Consider the following 21,910-nt stretch of genomic DNA (forward strand, 5'->3'; position numbering starts at 1 on the left):
CAAAAACAAATCATGTTAGATAGAGACATTTGCATGCATAAAAAAAAAGAATTTTTCATTTTTAGGTCACCTGAATCACTCAGGTGACCTATTGCTATCCGTTTTTGTCTGTCGTCGTGCGTTAACTTTTGAACATTTTCAGCTTCTTCTCTAAAACCGCTTAACCAATTTCAACCAAATTTGGCATATAGCATCTATGGGTGAAGGGGAACAAAAATTGTGAATTTCATGGTCCCTGCCCCCTGGGGCCTGAGGGTGGGGCTAAAACCACCAAAATTAATGCAATCTTTAAAAATCTTCTTCTTTACTCCTGGACATTAAGCAATCACACTGTTGGCATCATTGTAATAACCATTGAGCCCTCTACCAAAATTGTGAAATTCTTGGCCCCAGGGTCAGGGGTTCTGGTGCTAGGGTGGGGCTATATAGATCACATAGTGAAAGTGCATTATTTCTTTGAAAATCTTCTTCTCTGCTCCTGGGTATCAAATAAACTAACTATGTACATAGTTATGAAGAGCAAGAATGCCTCTTCCAAAATTGTGAATTTCATGGCCCCAGGGTCAGGGGTTCTGGTGTTAGGGCGGGGCTCTATTGATTATATAGTGAAAATGCATTAATTCTTTGAAAATCTTCTTCTCTGCTCCTGGGTATCAAATAAACTAACTATGTACATAGTTATGAAGAGCAAGAATGCCTCTTCCAAAATTGTGAATTTCATGGCCCCAGGGTCAGGGGTTCTGGTGTTAGGGCGGGGCTCTATTGATTATATAGTGAAAATGCATTAATTCTTTGAAAATCTTCTTCTCTGTTCCTGGGTATTAAAAAAAACAAACCAAGTATAAAGTTATGATAAGCAAGAGTGCCTCTTCCAAAATTTTGAATTTCATGGCCCCAGGGTCAGGGGTTCTGGTGTTGGGGGGAGGGGGGGGGGCTCTATTGACTATATAGTGAAAATGCATTAATTCTTTGAAAATCTTCTTCTCTGCTCCTTGGTATTAAATAAAGTAACTAAGTACATAGTTATGATGAGCAAGAGTGCCTCTTCCGAAATTGTGAATTTCATGGCCCCAGGGTCAGGGGTTCTGGTGTAAGGGGGGGGGAGAGGGGGGGGCTCTTTTGACTATATAGTGAAAATGCATTAATTCTTTGAAAATCTTCTTCTCTGCTCCTGGATATTAAATAAACTAACTAAGAACATAGATATGATGAGCATGGCTGCCTTTTAAGAAATTGTGAATTTCATGGCCCCTGGGTCAGGGGTTCAGGTGTTGGGGGGGGGGGGGCTCTCTTGATTATTTGCATTAATTCTTTGAAAATCTTCTTCTCTACTCCTGGGTATTAAATAAACTAACTTAGTGCATAGTTATGATGAGCATGGTTGCCTCTTCCAAAATTGTGAATTTCATGGCCCCTGGGTCAGGGGTTCTGGTGTCAGGGTGGGGCTCAATTGATATATATATAGTGAAAATGCATTATTTCTTTGAAAATCTTCTCTCTCCTGGATGTTAAATAAACTAAGTACATAGTTATGATGAGTATGGCTGCCTCCTCAGAAATTGTGAATTTTGTGGCCCCTGGATGAAGGATTCTGGTGTGTTAGGTCGGGGCTCTATTGATATATAAGGAAAATGCATAAATTCTTTCGAAATCTCCTTCTCTGCTCCTTGGTATTGTTCAAACAAAGGAAGTGCATGGTTATGATAAGGAAGAATGCCTCTTCCAAAATTGTGCAATTCATTGCCCCTGGGTCAGGGGTTCTTCTGAGGGGGGGGGGGGGGGCTCTATAGATTTTATAGTGAAAATGCATAATTTCTTTCAAAATATTTTTTCTACTACTGGTAATAAAGCAAAGAAACAAGTGTATAGTTATGATGAGCAAAGTGCTTCTTCCAGAATTATTAGTTCATGGCCCCTGGGTAAGATTTTCTGGTGTAAAGGGGGAGGGGGGCTTTATTTATTTAATAACATAGTGAACATGCATTTCTTTGAAAATCATGTATTCTTCTGGGCATATTCGAGGCAAACAGAGTAAAAGTTTTAATATGCAAGGGTATTTTTTACCAGAATTTTGAACACCTGTATTATTTAGTCAAGTATTCTGGTCCTGGCCAGGGCTCTATGAACTTGTATTCTGCTGAGCAAAGTTATTCCCCTTTGCCATTCACCTTTGATAATTAATCACTGTAAATAATGTATTTGAAAGGTTAATAGAATAAGAGAATTATGCAAGAATATTTATTGTATAATACAAAAAGTACTTTCATAATTTTAATGATCAAGTAGACTTGGAAATAATAGATGAATAAAAGTGAGGCAAAAATAACTTATTTTTTTAATGTTCTTCAAAGGCCAAGAGAGACCAAAGTGAGAAGTCATAATATGGGGTTAAAAATAGACATTTTGTTAATAGTCTGCATGGTAATAGTGATAAATGGGGGACAGATAGATTCTATACAAATTATTTTGTTGATGCTTATCATACTATTTTTCTTGCTTTTGGGCAACAAAGCTTCATTTATCAGTGTATGGATCCTCTAAATTGTTTTATTGTACTCAGGTGACCATTAAGGCCCTTGGGCCTCTTGTTAAAAATGTTATTCTTTTTTTTTTCAGGTTCTACAAGTCTGGTTCAAATTGGAGGTACATTGGAGAGCGTAATGACATTGTCAGTATGCGCCATACTTACCCGAGGTCCATCCGAAACCTGAGAGAGTTGGGTCGTCCTATTGTATACTTGGACGAGACTTGGTTGAACACCAATCATGTAGCAAGGGGAGATTGGGTGGACTGTCCTAGAACATCTACCTCTGCCTTTGAGTCGCATCGTGGAGGTCATGGGCGCTATATATAAAATATAAGAAGAATTTCAATTTTTGGCTGAACTCTTAAGTCCTAAACTTTTTAGATATATTCTTAAGTTATTATTATGATTATTGTAAACAAAATCAGGAAATGCACAATATTAACTTTACTGCAAATTTAAAAGGATTCTTTATACACATTTAAGTAACTACATGTAGTTCATGCTGTGTAACTACATATTATATGTATGTTGTTTTATTTAATTGTGAAATAAATTATTTGCTGTTATTCCATACCATGTTTTGTTGTTTTTTTTTTCAATTATATGAAATTTTATTATCGAAATCCTTAGACAATATGCTATACATTACTCGGTAATGTGGTGCCCAGTGATTGACATGTTACAAAACAAAGGGTCGAATTAGCAAAGAATCAATGTCCCTTTCAAACAAGGAAAAATTTAACCGTGAGACCTATAGCTATCACCGTCCAAGGTTTTCTGTATCAGGTCAATAAATTATTACTGTCCTATGTGATATTAATACCATTAAAAGACAATTACAGCGAGGACATGAGGGATGAAACATTATTACAATTGAGTATCTGATGAAATTCTGGCACGTCTATTCCATTTACATGTGTCTATGTGTTCCCAAATTATATATATATATATATATATATATATATATATATATATATATATATATATATATATATATATATATATATATATATATATATATATATATATAGTTATACAAGAGGCGTGTTATGGGATATTTGGCGTATCTCAGACTCACGTTGTGGGATCCTTAGGTGGTTTATGGGTCATCTATATTTTGACCCATAAACCATGTAATCTAAACTTCACAGAAATGTTGGAAATGCTATTCCTACCATAAAAAACAAAAAAAATAATTTTTTTGACCCATAAGGATATATAGAAAAATGTCCCACAACGCAAAATCTATTTTTAGAACAGTCGGTCTAAGTCCCTCGCTTTCAACATTTTGTGTATCTATAAATGTCAATTGGAATATCCCACAATACGGTGTAGCGATACACGCAATGCATTGTGGGAGGACAATGGCGGCGTTTAGCAGGGGTAAAGAGCTGTAAGACAGTAAGTATCTTGTTATTATTAGTAGAGCAATTGAATATAACACATATTTATGATAATTAGACGAGAGAACGAGGGACTTTCGAACTTGTTTGATCGTAAGCACAGTTTAAGGTTGGTCGCGGGTTTACTGCATAAAAATTCTTACGGGAAAACATGTTCAGAAAAATTTGATATAATGTTCCTTAGAATTTGCGGCATATTATCTGAAATTTTTATTAAATTTGCCTACGTGAAGATAAGTAGCATATCTTCTCTAGTATTATGAAATTCATAATTCTGCCCACAAAGTCAGAATGAACGGTATATTGATATAAACATTCTTCGTGCATTAGAATTAATATGCAGTAACTAGTGATGGGAATCGGTAAGAATTTCATAATCGATGATCTGGCTACTGTAACTAACTAATTATCAATTATAATCGGACATTTACAAAGTCTGTCAATTTAGTTTATCAAATGGTAAGAATGGATGAATAACTACTTTCTGTGGTGGTCCAGCTGTAGTTAGAATAATCTAACTGTGTTTCGGGACAAGCCCTAGTCCTTAGGACAATATTTTAATGATAGAACGTTCGATCTAGTCCAGCTGGTTCTTCATTCATTTTGTAGAATCTAAAGTATGTCCATACCCGGGAATTAGCGTTGTTACCCGGGTATGAATACAATGTCTGTTCGTCTACGCCATTACGATACACAAATAAGTTAATAGAAAAGTTGCGGCTGGAATATTTGGCTTGAAAACTATTACGCTTGTAAAATAAAATAGATAACCCGATTAATCGGAATAGAAATTTTGTAATCGAGCGCTTGGATTATGCCAACAATTGACTGATTTTCGATTATAATCGATGATTGGAACACCACTAGCAGTAACACTGCGATAGATAATATAATACAAGTAATGTTAGGATGTTCAAGTTCATTATTAAGAATTCAAGTATAACACGGTAAAGGAAAAAAAAGAAGTCCACCATTGAAGGGGGGTGGGGGTTATCGGTAATGTTCTTTTTAAGTCAATCGCAATTCAGTATATAGTCAGAACTCTCAAACATTTGTTCTTTATTGTTTTTTTTTTTCATTATTAATTTTTCATCATTAAAAAATGTAAAATACTTGCATTCAGCTTAAACACAGATAGCTTAATTTTGTTATAGAAAAAATTGTACTTGAAGTCTTGATACTTGTATTTCGTAATACATGTACAGTATATTAATATCTGTTTAGAGTGCCATAAAGGTCCGATATGCTGGGTGTTTGTATGAATTCATTTTAAGGGGATGAAGGACACATGGTCACATGACTCTGTTTAACTACATCATAGTCTCCGTTTATATAAGTGCAATATGTGTAAAGCATTAATTCTTGTATAATTTTTTGACAATTTTTAACTTTAATTACCATCTTATATAAAAAAATTAAAAAGTTTTTACGTTCTTGTAAACATTAACAAATTATGAAAAAGATTGATCCACTCCTCTGTTTCCCTAAACTGCGTGTCCAACAAGTCGGTGACGTTATACATGATCTGTTAGTACAGCAAGATCATACTCGGTGAACACAGGGGTGGTATTACAGTGGTTCCCGTTTTATCGAATAGTCAAGTTGTCAGCATAGTTTTATCCGAATAGCCGAAAATTAGAATAGCCGATTGCTCCATACCGAGTCCAAAGATAGATGTATAGAGCTACATGTATTGATAATACATCGTAGCTAAATTTAGCTAGCAAATTTCAAGCTTGCACTTTTGTTTTCTTTTGACATGTTTACTTAATGACTTTACTAAAAATAAATTATTTCACTTACTTATGAATTTAATATGAAATTTTTTATCAAATAAATTGACGTATAGAGTATATTCTTTGATAGTTATTGCCATCTTTCTTCAGCACATGTTTACATTCCTTCTTCGATGGTCGCCATTTTGGAAAAGGAAGTAGACTAAATGCTTGACTAATAACCGTAAACTATTTTTCTTTTTTGTGAAAGACACAAACTCTAATTTCATCTTTATAGCTTTCCCTTTTCTCGGATTCATTATTTTATTTTCAATTTTCAATGTTGATTCAATTTGTGTTTTAATGCAGTGCTTCCTGCAGTCAGGATTTGTAGCATGCCTGATATACATAAACAGCAAGCATTGGGTAAAAATTGTACACCACTAATTCATCGAAAGATGCACAATGTTATAAATTAATAAGTAAAGAGATTTAACAACAGTTCTTTTACCATGTAAAATATAAAAGTATTAAATTATTTTTTCACAATTATTTTGTTTATAATTATGTGTTAAAAATACGAAATGGTCATTCTTGTTCAATCTCATTTTACCCATGGCCAAAATTGGGATAGAGAATTCGGTCTGTTTCAATTCGGATCGGGGTAGACCAATTCAATTTGAGATAGATTCGGACCATCGGACAGGCGTTAATACTTTCGCACACTGTACAGACGCCTCGTATGGACTAGATTCTATTGCTAATTAAAGTAATTTTCAGAGAAATAAGCAGGAAGCAATGCAACATCGCCTTTGTGATGTAACTCACGTCATAATCAAATGTGCACAAAACAACCACTCGAATTGTCTAAATTGTGTACCGAAATTGATGACAAAAGCAAACCAGCGACCTACCTTACAAATGACGGATGCTTCAGCCTGAAGCAGCTGTGAAGCATAATTACCAGCTTGTCAACCTCAAAAAAGCACATGCACCGATTCTGAATGCAGATGGCATACTTGGGGTGTTAGTTTTATGTTTATAGTTTCCATACATGTTTAGGCCAAACAAAAAAATATGTTTGTTTACTGTTACATGCCGAAATAAAATAGGGCCGATAGGTAGGATTTTTTTTATTTTATTGAATTTTTTTATACACAAATTCAAATGAATTGGTTGAAAAACAAGACAGTTTTACCATTGTGTGGTGCTTTACTTTTGTTTGGGATTGCCATATGGCAATATCTTTCTTGCCAACTGCCTTACAGCTACCACACAATGAAAAAAACTGTCTTGTATTTCTTCTTTAATTCCATGTTGCACTAATTATTTCTAGTACTTTCGATTTCAAACGCTTGACTGATTAAGATGCATGTAAAAGTTAAACCGACGAATGAGTGACTTCTGGATTTTTACGACGAAAAAAAATTTGGGTTGCGTATTAGATATAGGGTCAGTCGGGTAACTGTAAACAAACATATTTTTTTATTATGCCTTACCTCTGATGAAAGAAAGGAGGGAGAACATAATATAGGGCCTACTACAGAAGCATTAGGAAAAACCTCAGTTATAAAACATTTTTTTGCATTTGTTTGAGATTGGCATGATTCAATTCCCACTACGGTTATTTCTAGATATTTGTGGCTTTTCCACATTGCATCTTTTGCCATTTGCTCAATTGTTAAGAGAAGTGTTGCACAACTTTTCATACAAACAGGGTTTTCTAAACATTTTGATCGTGATCATAAAAATTTTTATGACCAGGACCTGGGAAGGGGCCATATCATGTGCTATATGTGCATACTGCCGAAAAATGGCCCAATGCATTGATGCACTGATGCCATGCAGCACAACACACATTGTTTTCTACTTTGTAAAGTTCATATCAGTCTGCTCTATCGGTACAGTATTCATCGTCGAAGGTAGATGGAATCTGTAATGTATCATATTAAAAAATTGGAACCGACATTCAACATATTTTACATCCATTGGCAAAGAAATGTTAAGTCATTTTGGATGGCTTACCACAGATTTACGAAAAAAATTTTTACCTTACAATGAAAAACCACATCATCGAAGTTTTTTATCTTTGCCTGTCCCTTGATCTCTAAATGGACAATTTAAAAAAAGTGTGTGTTTGGTTTAAATGTAATTTTCCTAAATACTTGCTGTGGTAGATGACGAATGATTTATGAATTTCTTAGAAACAGAAAAATCACTTTTGCTAGTCAATGTCGAATGATTTGTCAATTCCTATGGCATTCTTTAGCAACTTAAATTTAGGTGTCAAAGATACATGTATATGCATTATTATTAGCACAAAACTATGACATATTTTAGAATGACCTGAATATATATCCTCTAGACCCCTTAAATTTCAAAATGACCCTTGTTAGTGGCTATGAATAACAGGGCCATTTGCCCGCATCTGTTGTTTTACCTTCCCAGGCACTGTATAACAACTTTTTTTACACTTATAAATAATTGAAATTAAATACAGGTACATTGATATTTTCAGAATTTCCCATATTTAGCATGACAAGGATCACGTCAACACATTGCTGTAAAGATCGCTGTATTTAAAGAGGTCTATATGCTGTTTGTTTGATAATTAAATGCATTAAAGTTGACAGTTTGTCAGTTATAATGCTATATTTTCTCACAATAAGCTAGCTTACAATTAAAAAAATTATCATCTTTTAGAAATATATGTATAAAAGTTCCCACAGGTAACAAGGACTTCCTGTGTATACTGTGTGTGTATAGGTATTAACACCATACACGATCAGCCTCTGGGAAAATCTTAGTCCCTCCCCTCACCAGAGAAAACTGTTCGGTTAAAAATATCAGCCTTTAAAACTGGTCGCTGAAGAGGCTACTAGTTCTAAAATGGTAGTGGCCCATACTGATTTTTAACAGCTGGTATTACAGGCACTTGTTTTGGTAATAAATTTTTCAACCCATAGTATGATGATAACACAAGGTATCCAACTCCATATTACATTGAGTACCCCCCCCCCCCCTTCCCCAAAATTGAACTTATTTACACTTTCAGAGGAAATGCACTGGCAAACTGTTTATTACCATTGTCCTCTACGATAATTTATCTACACAACTATCTATGACATGTTTGTCTTATTTATTAATTTTCTTTTATTTCCGTAAACAGTGTCAAAACTCTGCTCGCCGAGTGCAAAAGTCGACTTTCTTGTCTAGTCTAACTTTCAAGATAAATTTGTTGTAAAGTAAATAAAACTAATCTTTTAGTATATAATATAATTAAAACTAATTTGATATTGTATATTTAACAAGTAATCAAAACTAATTATATAAAAATATATATATATATTGTATACGCAGCTAGGTTTAGGACTCCCATACTTACATCAGCCTATATGCAGAGCTTCTGGAAATCGATTATGACGTCACAATGAAACTGAACAAATAAATCCTAAATACTAATGTTTTCTTTTTCATACACACTCAAATACAGTCTTTTCTCATAACATGATAAATATTGTAAACATGAATTGATGTGTAACTTATCATGTCATAATAACACTATTTGAATGTAGAATTTAAGCCATCTTGACCTTCCTGCACTGACTAAGATGACGTCACACCCTAGTTTGACAGACAGTTTCTCTGTACTTGAGGCGTAGATCAAGCTATTATTGTAGCTTGTAAATATCAAATTAAAATAAGTGTGATCTTACCAAAACTAAGTCATATTTTTGAATGTATTAATCAATATTTTATAGTCTAATTAGGCCTAAAAAAAATTGTTTGCTTCCTGTAACATTCCCAAAAAATCAAGGGTCGGTAGGTCGGGATTTTTTTTTTTTTTTTTTTGCTTATGGATAAGAGGGTCAAACATCCCCAGACTGAATTAACCAGGTGTTATATTTAAAGTGGACACCCAAAATGGCTGCTTAGCGGCAGAGAACGAAATTCTAAAAGTTGTGGGTGGAAATTGTTGTTACAATAATGATTACTCTTTATATTCAAGGTAAATGTTGACTAGGATGACATATTTTATATCTCAAATAAAGCTACAATTAATATTTTTTGAATAAATGGAATCAGCTGATTGATCGAACCAAAGAGCAAATGCAGATTTGGCAGAAAAAAAAATCCGCCGGGGGATAATTTGAATGGGTCGGTCGGGTTACAGGAAACAAACTTATTTTTTTTTTAGGCCTTAAATTGAAAATGTGTAGACCTCATATAAAGCCACAGTAAGGCACATTTATACATTAACAATCTAGAATAAAAGGCACAGCCCCTCGAAAATCTCAAAAGTTCAACGATATCTGCTTCTGAATCACTATAATTTATGAATTTTTATACGCCCGTCTCTAAAGGGAACGTATTATGTTATGGCGTTCATGTCCGTCTGTCTGTCTGTCTGTTAGCTTTTCTCGTGTCCGGCTCATAACTTTAATACTATTAGGCCTAGGATTATCAAACTTTGTCAGCTGATACTTCTTTGGTAGAAGGTGTGTCACACACTAAAAGTAGGTCGTTCTGACCTTTAATTAAGATGCTATGGCCAAATATGGAAAAATCCTGTCCGGCTCATAACTAGAAAACTATTAGACTTATAATCATCAAACTTGGCCAGTTTATGCATCTTAGGTAGAAGGTGTGTCGCGACCTATTTCAAGGTCACTGTGACCTTTAAGTGAAATTTTTAAAAAAAAAAAACTGTCTTTTTACTAATAAATTACACAATCCCAAAAAATGTAGAAGTGTTGCAGTATCCTTATTAAAAAGATGTTAAAATCAAGAAATACTTATTTTTTTTCATTATATACTTTACAGCAATCTATAACAAATATAATGTTACAAGAGAAATTCCACCTCTCCCATGGGTGTAATTATCAAGCACTGGTCAAGGAGAATTTTGATAACAGAAAATTGCATGTCAAATTAGCGAGAAATTAGTTTAGTGTGAGGAGCTAACTGGTAGAGCATCTCTGATCAAGCAGGTGTTATCTATATCTCTTGGGAATTGGGCAGAGGAATCAGCCATGTTGGATTAAATAGTTTTTTGTGGGCTAGCCTAACTTTTAAAATGAATTTGGTGAAAAGTAATTAAAACTAATTTGATACAATAATTGTATAATAAACTAATTTGATATTGTATAATAAACTAATAGATAGTCCCTACAAATCTAAGAGTCAAGCAGAAACCTTATTAAAAATGTTGCATCAAGATTACATTTTTTTTTTCTTTTTATAAATCTTTGTAACAAATTGAAAAAAAAAAATCTTTGTTTTCAAATTTAATTTCAGAATGACATAAATATTCATTTTAATTGCACTACAAAGCAGATAGCACAGATCCATTCATCCCTTGGGAGTAATGAGTGGACATGCATCCAGTTAAAGATTAATTAATGAGTTCAGTGTAGGAAGGCTAGCTGTTCTCAATCATTTCTGTTAGTGCATCTCTGATCAAGCAGTTCTTATCTGTATCCTTTGGGAATTAGACAGAAGAACTGCTGGTCAGTTTATAGCATATGTCATTTGATGGCCAGTCTTTTATTTTAAAATTAAATTGGTATAGATTAACATGATTAAGTTGTTAAGACTAAATTGATTTTGTTTAATATTATATTTTTATTTAATTTTTTGAAAATATCAACTAGTAAATTTCAGAGCAGCATGTCTCAAATATGAAAGATGTGTGTGTGTGTCACTGTGTGTGTGTGTGTGTGTGGGGGGGGGGGGGGGGGTGCAGATGGGCATTTGTCAAGCTCTAACACTACCAGTTGAGGATCTATAATGTAATATTTGTTATAATGCCTACACCACAGGAAATGTATAAACAAAAATTGTAAGAAATGGAAAAATCTTGGAAATCCTTGTATCAAGGTTGACTTGCACTCTAAATTGTTCGTGATAATTGAACAATATTTGACGGGCGTATCATGCTGGGGCACTTTATTATACAAAGGTAGTAACATCCCTACTACTTTGAAAAGTGCCAGGAGCTGGTTGTGCGCTGTTGCTTTTTTCCGTATTTTACCATTATTTCAATGCATATTATGTCAATGTAGGAAGTTTATCAAAAATTTTACATAATTCTCAGGCATGGGGAAGTTGCTCCCAGCACTTTTCAGGTTAAGGAATTTGTCTTAAAGAAAACAAAATTAATTTCATAGTGAAAAGATATCCGTATATCGTTGTACTTTATGATCTTTGTAGCCATACATATTTTTTGTAATTTTAAACATGTCACTTGACAAACAGCTGATGTAAGTAAAGTTGCTTTGGCCGAACTCGGCAAAGATCTCATATATATGAGGGTTGTCCCAGAAAACACAAACTTTTTGTATATTTCAGAAACTATTTGACCAGAACTAATAATTTTTTTGCAAGTTGTTGGAAAATGATATTTTCAGTATTATGACAAAATATTTTAGGCTTGTGATGTCATTAATATGTAAAAACGGCATTTAAAGGGTGTTAAATATCGGTGGTCTGCACACTGCAGTTTATTGACTTTTAAAAGTAGCATTGTCAATGAATTTTTCTTTATTACCAGGCTATACGGAAATATAATGTCACAAACTTTACCTCCATAAATACTCTCTGATCTAGCTGATATACTTGTGTATGAAAATTCATTAATTTGATATCATTAATGACAAATATATGACCTTATATGCCAGAACACTTTTAATTAGATATTGTTAAAAATGGTGACGTTTAGTGATAATTTGGAGCACAAATTATTAAGGAGCACTGTCTTTAAAACGGGATAGGACTCTTGCCCATACGATGAAAGAGATATTAGTGCTGGAAGAGACATTTTGTAGACCAAAAGAAATGAAGACAAACTGAAAGTCCTGAGCTTTACGTCATAAGCCTAAGCCAAGGCCATCGTTAAACAATGTGAACTGTTAGGTTTATTATCGGAATTGAGAAATTGTCTATTGAAAGAATTAATTCCACAATCTTTTAGCAACACACGCCGTATTTGAGATGCATTACGTGGTAAATAAAATAAAATTAAATACTGTGCCAAATTTATGCTTAAATAAACTAATTTTATCAGAAGCACATTTCCAGAAAAAATTCACAAAAATGTTGATCATGATCTATCATGCCTATTTTTAACTTTACAGTATTAGTGAAACAAAAGATATTGAAAATGTTCACGTATTTCTGGGACAACCCTCCTACATATGCAAATAGTAGAATTCCCATTAATCAAAACTCATGCTGTAAAAAAAAAATCAACACTATATTTATTTTCTCGGAATATTTTTAGGCGTATTATTTCCTGTGGGCATCCTTAACCTTGCTTCGTTATATTTTTTATTTGGATTTTTATATCTTTACAACAAATTGCAGAGTGTCATGTCTCACTAGGATGACAATTTTTTAGAGTAAAGAATAACATAATTTTCTTGCACTCTAAAATGTGTACGATAATTGAACAATATCATACAGTGGCAGGGATTTTTATTACTCTTGCAAATTGTATGAAACAAAAATTATTTTTGGAAAAATACATTGTGATTCATATATTGTGACTACTATATTGTGATTGTTGCATAAAACCTGTATTGTTCCTGCAGTCCTAATATTTCATCATATATGTTATTATGTTTATATGTAACTTTAAACTTTTTATTTATGGTTTTCATTATCATTTTACAAGCATTGATGCATCTGACAGCTTCCAAAGGCTTGGAAAGTAGGTTAATGATGCAGCTATAGACAACCCCATCTTATGCATGTTATGAGAAGTTAAAAGTGTTTAACAACTACTCCAAGCTTTTTCTTTGCAAGAAGGGATATTGATAGAGGGAAGGAGATCAGATATGACTATGGTGATCCCATGCCCAATGGACAATCTTCCTTGGAGTTCATCACTCATCAGGTAAATATTTAGAATAATGGATTTTCAAATTTGATACGCTGCATCCTCTTTGTAGTGCATTTTTTTTTTTCAATGTTCTTGAGAGGTCAAGAGATGAAAAATGTTTTACCCAACAGTGTTCCAAGTCACACTTACTTTCAGGTCACTAAATGAGGACCTAAAAAAAATTTTGGCCACCATTTCAGAATATTTCACTTGCCATAATGAAAATATTTTGTGAATAACACTAGGAAAACAAGGAACTAGCACCCTGTATGTTTTATGTCTTTACTAAATCAAAGATGTAAGGTATTACTGTGACTATAAACAATTTGCTAGGTTTAAGGAAATATTTTTATTAATACAACCACCCGTATGGTTGTACAGTACAAAGAGGAACACAAGAAGACTGATCCTAGAATTAAAATTTATTCAAAAGAAAATACCAAGTTTGACACTTATTGAGACAGGACTTTGCCAGCTGTTTGTCATGTTTACTTATTATTACATAGTACGTACCTAACCCATTAAACAGTCATTATTAATGCTGCCAAAACACTTAATTAGTTGTAATATGCAAGCAATTGACCAAATGTTTCAATAACAAGGTCAGGTTCTAAAAAGTTTATGACGTTTGGATGCCATTCTGTCAGGGACGTATAGTATAGGTCCGTGGTTCCATCAAACTGTATAAGTAGTCACTATTAAAGCATGCTGTCATAACATTACAACTTGATGATTAATGATTTTTTTTGCGGACAAACAGACAGATGGATGCACAGGGCAAAAACTATATACCCCCGAATCTACGATTACAAGGGCACTAAAATTGATGTTCAGCAGATGCAAGGTTCTGAAGTTTACATGACGTACATTGAAATATATTAATTTGTGAACTTTTTTTCCAAGAATAGGAAAATAGCAATTGGTGAAAATGATGAATTAAGTAAATTGATGGGGAAAAAACAACATCTTTTTGTGATCCATATTTTAGATAAGACAAAAAAAAAATAGTCTTGTTTCCTGCTACCAGCCTGAAAAAAAAATAGGGTAGGTAGGTAGGAAAATTATTTTATTGTATATTTTCATTTTATTTTTTTTTTCGACAACATTTTTTGGATATGAACTAATATTGTCTTTTAAAATCAAATTTCATGTCTTTTGACTAAACTCAAGTGGTATTCTATGAAAGTCCACATTTAAAACAAGAATTGTGGAACTAAATAGTAAATATTGGAGTGAAAATATCAAAACGAGAGTTGTTGGAGACAAGCTTGTTTTTCCCAATGGGTCTGTTTACCGAGATAAAGTAAATACACCAAAAGCAGAAGAAATTTTACAAATTGACCAGAATGAACAGCAGAAGCTAGAGGAAATCAAAGTTAAACGCGCCAACACTCTCTCAGAATCAGGAAATCAAATTAGCACAGCTGCAGTTGAGGTAGAGACATATGCAAAAGTTCGAAACTTCTATAGGAAAATTTCCATGGATCCAGTTTATGGGCGTGCCAATCACAATATACTGGTATACCATTTTAAAGACAATTCTGGGACTATACATGACCGATACTGTGATGACGGGAATTTGGAGCTGGAAGGAAAATGCTTAAAATTCTGCAAGATCAAAACTTGACAAATGTGTCCGTTGTGATATCGCACATGATGGGAAAGCATCTTGGTCCGAAACGCTTCGATATAATGGAAAAAGCGTTATTTGACACCCTCAAAGAACTTTTGTAGACTAAAAGTGTGTTCAGGTGTCCGCAATACAATTTTTTTTAAAAACAGTTTGTTGTAGAACTAGTTTTTGCATTTTCTTTTTCCCGGATTGAGCAATTCTGCTCTGAATCCGTTTCTTATTTATAGTGTAAATTTCGGGAAAAATAGGTTTATGTTCGTTCCCGATTCTTCAATTACCGACCATAGAAGTGTTTCCGTTATTAAACTGGCACTGAACTTTTAAAGGTAAACAAATAAAAATAAATACTCTGATTATCGATCTTTAAAACTCTTTCAACTATGCATTTGCAACTTTGTTTCGTACAGGTACATACTTTTTTCTTTCTTTTCTTTTTGTTTTGTTTATACAGTCTTTTATCTTTTTTGTTTACATTTGTGAGTGAATGTGTGCATGTTTATGAGAGAATACAATAGTCTTGTAGTTGAATATTTCGTTTGGAGGCTGCCTAAGTTTTACAGATCAGTTTTCGTTGATGAGTGATAATATAAAAATTGTAACGGTGAACTGCCAAGGTCTAGCGACTTCTCAGAAACGACAGGATGTCCTTAACTATTATAGAAAAAAGTGTTACTCTATTTTATGTCTGCAAGATACACATTTTACCTATGAAACTGAACCATTTGTAGAAGCTCAGTGGGGTTATAAGTGCTATTTTAGTTCATATAAATCTAATTCACGAGGAGTAAGTATTCTTTTTAACAACAATTTTGAATTTAAAATCCACAGAGATAAGAGAGATAAGGAAGGAAATTTAATTGCTCTTGATATTACCATTGAAGACAATAGGTTAACCCTGGTAAATGTATATGGACCAAATACTGACTGTCCGGAATTTTATGAAAAGATTCGAGATATTTTTCTAGAATTTGACAACGAATATTTTGTACTATGCGGTGATTTAAATCTTGCTCTTAATCCAGAAGTAGATACATATAATTATGCAAATGTTAATAATCCAATGGCTCGCGAAAAATTGATAGAAGTTATGGAAGATTTACAAATGATTGATTATTACAGGATTTTAAATCCAGAAAAGAAAGTGTTCACATGGAGGAAAAAAAACCCTGTCAAACAAGGCCGTTTAGATTATATTTTAATATCTGAAGGTCTATCTAATGTTGTTGAAGAATTCACTGTTAAACCAGGGTACAGGTCTGATCATTCTGTTGTTTTAGAATTAAAATTCAATCCCTTCATTAAAGGTCGTGGTCTATGGAAGTTTAATAATAGTTTACTGAATGACAAGGTATATGTTGAAAAAGTGAAGCAAACTATAGAAAGGGTTAGGGGTCAATATTTACAAAACATAAATGACATTGAAAGAAATGCTATTCTTGTTGAAAGTATGGATGACCGTTTATTCCTTGAAATTCTTCTTATGGAAATACGGGGAATAACTATTTCTTATTCTTCATTTAAGAAAAATGAGAGAGAGGGGTTAGAAAAATCCCTATTAGGAGAAATAGAAAGATTGGAAACAAATAATGATAATTATAATAATACAGATATTTTGGAAGATAAAAAAGCTACCCTTGAAAATTTAAGAAAAGTTAAAATGCAAGGCCATTTAATTAGATCACGTGCTCGGTGGGTAGAAGAGGGTGAAAAACCAACAAAATATTTTTGCAATTTAGAATCAAGAAACTATATTAATAAAATTATTAAAAGGGTTGAGATAGATGAACAACATACTGTTTATGATCAATTTGAAATTTTAAACCAAGTTAAATCTTTCTATGAAGATCTGTATTCAAATAAAGAGTCAGAATGTATTGATATGGATTTAACTGATATTATTGATCCAGCTGAAGTTAAAAAACTTGACGAGATGACTTCTAATAGTCTTGAGAATGATATAGAAGAAAGTGAAGTTTTAAATGTACTTAAGAATATGAAAAATAATAAGTCACCAGGAAGTGATGGTTTTACTGCTGAGTTTTTCAAATTCTTTTGGATAGATTTGAAATGTTATATTTTAAATGCAATTAATTGTATTTTTTCAAAGAAAGAACTTCCAATTTCTCAAAGACTTGGGATTATCTCCTGTATACCCAAAGGTGATAAACCAAGACAGTTTTTAAAAAATTGGCGTCCAATTACTTTATTAAATGTCTTGTATAAACTTATATCTGGATGTTTAAGTTGTAGAATAAAGTCAGCTACTCTAGAATTTCTTATTTCTGATACACAAACAGGTTTCATTAAAGGTAGATATATAGGGGAAAATACCAGATTTATTTATGACTTAATGTCTTACACAGAGTTAAATAATATTCCTGGTCTGTTGATGCTAATTGATTTTGAGAAAGCATTTGACTCAATTTCATGGCCCTTTCTGTATAAAGTTTTAAAGTATTTTGGTTTTGGAAAGAACATTATCGACTGGATTAAGATCCTTAATACAAATTTTAAAGTTTCAGTTTTACAATGTGGATTTTTATCAGAACAATTTTCTATTCAAAGAGGTTGTAGGCAAGGAGATCCTGTTGCTCCCTATTTGTTTCTCCTTTGTGCTGAAATTTTGGCTATTCTCATAAAACAAAACAGAGATATAAAAGGTATAATAGTAAATGAAAAAGAATACAAAATCTCTCAATATGCAGATGATACCTCGCTTGCCCTTGATGGTTCACCAAAATCTTTGTTTGCTGCTCTTGATACATTGGATTTATTTTCACAAATATCTGGTTTAAAGATAAACAGTTCAAAGACAAAAATTATTTGGATTGGCTCGAAAAAATTTTCATGTCAAGTTTATCATCATTCAAGATGGAAACTAGATTGGGGATCCACAACTTTTAATTTGCTTGGTATAACTTTTTCTGTAGAGCTAGAAAATATTATTGACATAAATTATAAACTTATTTTACCAAAAATTAAATCAATGATACAACAATGGAAAAGACGAATACTTACACCTATTGGTCGCGTCACCGTTGTAAAAACGCTCATTTTACCAAAACTTACTCATTTATTTATTTCCCTTCCTACCCCTAGCTATGATAAAATATCTTTATTGTGTAAAGACCTTTTTGAATTCATATGGAAATCAAAAATTGATAGAGTTAAAAGAGATATAGTCACTCAAGATTATTTATCTGGAGGATTAAAGATGTTAAATGTTGATTACTTCATAAAATCATTGAAATGTACATGGGTCAAAAGATTGGTAACAGAAAGTAATAAGCCATGGCTAGACATATTTTTTGGAATTAATGGTAATGATGCTGTAAACAAATTTATGGATTTCGGTGATGCTTTTATTTTAAATAGTCTAATACCTCAAAACAATATTTTCTGGTTTGATGTTTTTACTTCATGGTTACATGTTCTGAAGAATGTAGATCAGGATGTTCATATTGAATACAAGGCTTGTAATATTCCTATATGGTATAATTCAAATATTAAGGTAGATAATAAGAGTATTTTTATAGAAAATTGGTATAAAAGTGGAGTTAAAAATATTGGAGATTTTTTGTCAGAAGATTGTAAATTTTTATCAAAATCTGCCTTCCAAGAAAAATTCAGTATTTCCAATGTAAGCTTAATGCAGTATAATAGCACAGTTTCTGCCATTTCTAAATTTTAAAGAATATGTCAATAGATAGACTGAGTTTGAAAAACATTTTCAACCTAATTTACCTTTTTATTTTGAAAATATTTTTCACTATGAAAAATGTACAAAGAAAATTTACAATTATATAAACAAAAATGATATAATTCCTACAGCAATTCCAAAGTGGAATCAAGACTTATCTCCCTATGGAGTGGCAGATATTTGTATTAAAGATGTTTTTAAGGTTTGTTTTAAGACTAACCTCCGATTCTTCTGTACAGTGGCTACAATATAGAATTCTACATAGGATCCTCCCTGTAGATTCTTATCTTAAGAAAATTAATATAAAATCTACTGACATTTGTAAGTTCTGTGCTCAGGAAACTGAAACTTTACTGCATGTATTTGTCAGTTGTGATCATATTGTATCTTTATGGAGGAACTTGAGTTTACATATATACAGAACAATTTCAAAAAGAGTTGGATTCAATGTCCAAAATATTATCCTAGGTGAATTACCACTTACTAAGGACAACAGAATTGAAAACTTTATGATACTATATACAAAACAATATATTTTTTCATGTTTACTACAACCAAAAATACCTTCATTTACTGGTTTACTGAATTATTTGAAAATGAAACACAATATTGAAAGATGTATGTCTATTAGTAACTCAAAACTGTTTTATTTTGAAGAACAATGGATTTTGTTGAAAAAATATTTTTGAACAAATGTAAGATAATTTGACAAGTTTTTGATATTTAGTTTATGATAGAAACAATTGTTGATAAGCTGATTACTATGAAGCAACCTCCATATTAATTTAAAAGGCAAATGGATGTATGAATGGGTGTGTGAGTGCTAAATATCCATTGTAATTTTGCTGCTAATTTAACTTGATTTTGTATGTTATACAATGGATAATAAAAAAAAAAAAAAAAAAAAGAATTTCATGAAATGCTTGTTTTGTGTTAACACAGAAAACGATTATGGTGACAGAATGATGAAATTCCGGAAATTCGAGATTTTTTTCTTCCAAAATTTAAAAAAAAACAAGACTATTATTTTTTTTGGCCTAAATAAAGTAAATTATTGAAAATAATACCTCTAAGACAAGGTTAGAGTGATTATTATTATTGGATTACAAGATCACCTTGATATGAAATATATGGAGATAACAAACAGTATTCAAGCTCAAAAGTCCATTATACAATAAAAAATAGGAGCAGAGCAAACACGGACCTCCAAACATCAGAGGTGGGATCAGGTGCCATGGAGGAGTGAGCATCCCCTGCCGACCGGTCACACCCGCCGTGTGCTCCTTGTCATGATTGGGAAATAACGGAAAAATCCGTCGACAATTCAGTGTGTAAATAATGGTCAAACAATTAGTATGAAAAACGTCAGTCAGCATTTGACTCAATGATAAATTGTATTTGCTGACAAGGTCATTGTATCGACCATAGAACTTATGAAATGATGACTTTAAATGAGACAGCTGATATTTGATTATATGTACAGGATCACCTCTTTGCCTCATGCTATAATAAATATATTTACCTAGGTTACACATATCCTTAAAGTTCTTAGTATTGAACAATTGCAGTAATTTATACGTATGGATGTTTTTTTAAAAAGAAATAATTTGCATTGATAATCTCGATAAACAGGACATACTAGTAGAAAGTGATATTCATCCTCGACACAAGTATGACACAAAAAAACATTTCCAGTGGGATCTGTTTGCTTTATTATATCCAGTTTCAAAAGCTAAAAGGTGTGAAGATAATCTTAACTTTGATATACATTTTTGAAACTTAGTCAGAATTGAATTTCTTAAATAATACGGTAGGTAAAACCCATCAAGTAGATATTTATAGAAAGAACATTTCTGCGAACTTTGAAGTTTAGTATATTTCTTGTTTAGCCTGATCCAAGATCCTTTGATAAATTGTCATAATGGTCCTTACAATTAGGGTCTACCTAATAGGACTTCTCAGTTGATTGTACAATTTACACCTGGGTGACCATTGCCCTTGCTGTTTAGTGTTATATAAAAAAACAATTAGTTTGTTTGATACTTTTTATTAATTTATTTTATGTTAAAAACATTTATTTAATAGCATATTAAATTTCTATTCAAAATGCATCGAAATAGCTTACATTAAAGGTATCTGAATGTAGTTGCAGGCATAAATATAATCACAATTAATTTTGTTTTGCACATATATTATAGGAAGCATTTTGGAGGCAAACCCTGTTGCAGCATTTCTACATGTTCCACAGATTGTACAGACTAGTCAGGACCTTGTAAATTCACATGTTCAACAGCTTAGGCAATTTAGTACAGGTATGTGTAACTCTTCTGAAATATAGGAGGAAATTTCAATACAAGACTTGTAGCATAACTTATATTACATTGTCAGTTCTTCTTTGCATGTTCCTTAGAGTGGATTATTGAGGCAGACCCTGATGGAAAACTTGCACATGTTCCACAAACCAGTGAAGACCATTTTGCAGAATATAAACTTTTTCCGCAGATAAGCCAAGACCCTAATGGTGTTCATGTGTGTGTGGTTAATTATTTGCTCTGAAGCTGATATGTGGACTGAATATAAAACTGTCTTTTTCTACAGTTAAGTCCATCTTAATCTGAAAATACTACCGGTACATTTTGAATTATGCTTTATTATGCAGAAAAAAAAATAATTAGTTTCAAATATGAAAAGTCTGTTGATACACTGCTTTGCAATTCCAAAAGTGATAATGTGATAAGTTTTGATGTGAATATGTGACATGTGCCATTATCAATTTTCATAAATAAAATCAAATACAAAGGCCATTCCAATTTAATGTTTTGCTTGTCGGACCCGCACGCTCTTATTTGAACAAAGCTATACAAATAATATTAATTTAAATCTCCTGCACCTGGGAAATTCTGTGCCAGTTTCTGTTTTATTTCCGCTCTATTTTTGATAATTTAAATCTGTTTACTCTACAAATCAGAAAAAAGTAGAAAAAATATAATTGTCACTCAATTGTTTTCATGTTATGCCTAAAAATTTTGCGTACAAAAAAGTAATAATAT

General features: G+C 32.4%; 1 long non-coding RNA gene across 1 annotated transcript; it reads left to right on the forward strand.

The window, feature by feature from the left end:
* Positions 1-3,871: 3,871 nt before the first annotated feature.
* LOC133187685 (uncharacterized) lies at positions 3,872-21,664 on the forward strand. The gene is made up of 4 exons (XR_009721226.1): positions 3,872-3,928; positions 13,321-13,542; positions 21,059-21,172; positions 21,271-21,664. It is a non-coding gene; the product is annotated as an uncharacterized LOC133187685 (long non-coding RNA).
* Positions 21,665-21,910: the final 246 nt, after the last annotated feature.

Source organism: Saccostrea echinata, unplaced genomic scaffold (assembly GCF_033153115.1).
Source record: "Saccostrea echinata isolate AGI-Se365-2 ecotype Australia unplaced genomic scaffold, CSIRO_AGI_Sech_v1 ptg000015l, whole genome shotgun sequence".
NCBI classification, from domain to species: domain Eukaryota; kingdom Metazoa; phylum Mollusca; class Bivalvia; order Ostreida; family Ostreidae; genus Saccostrea; species Saccostrea echinata.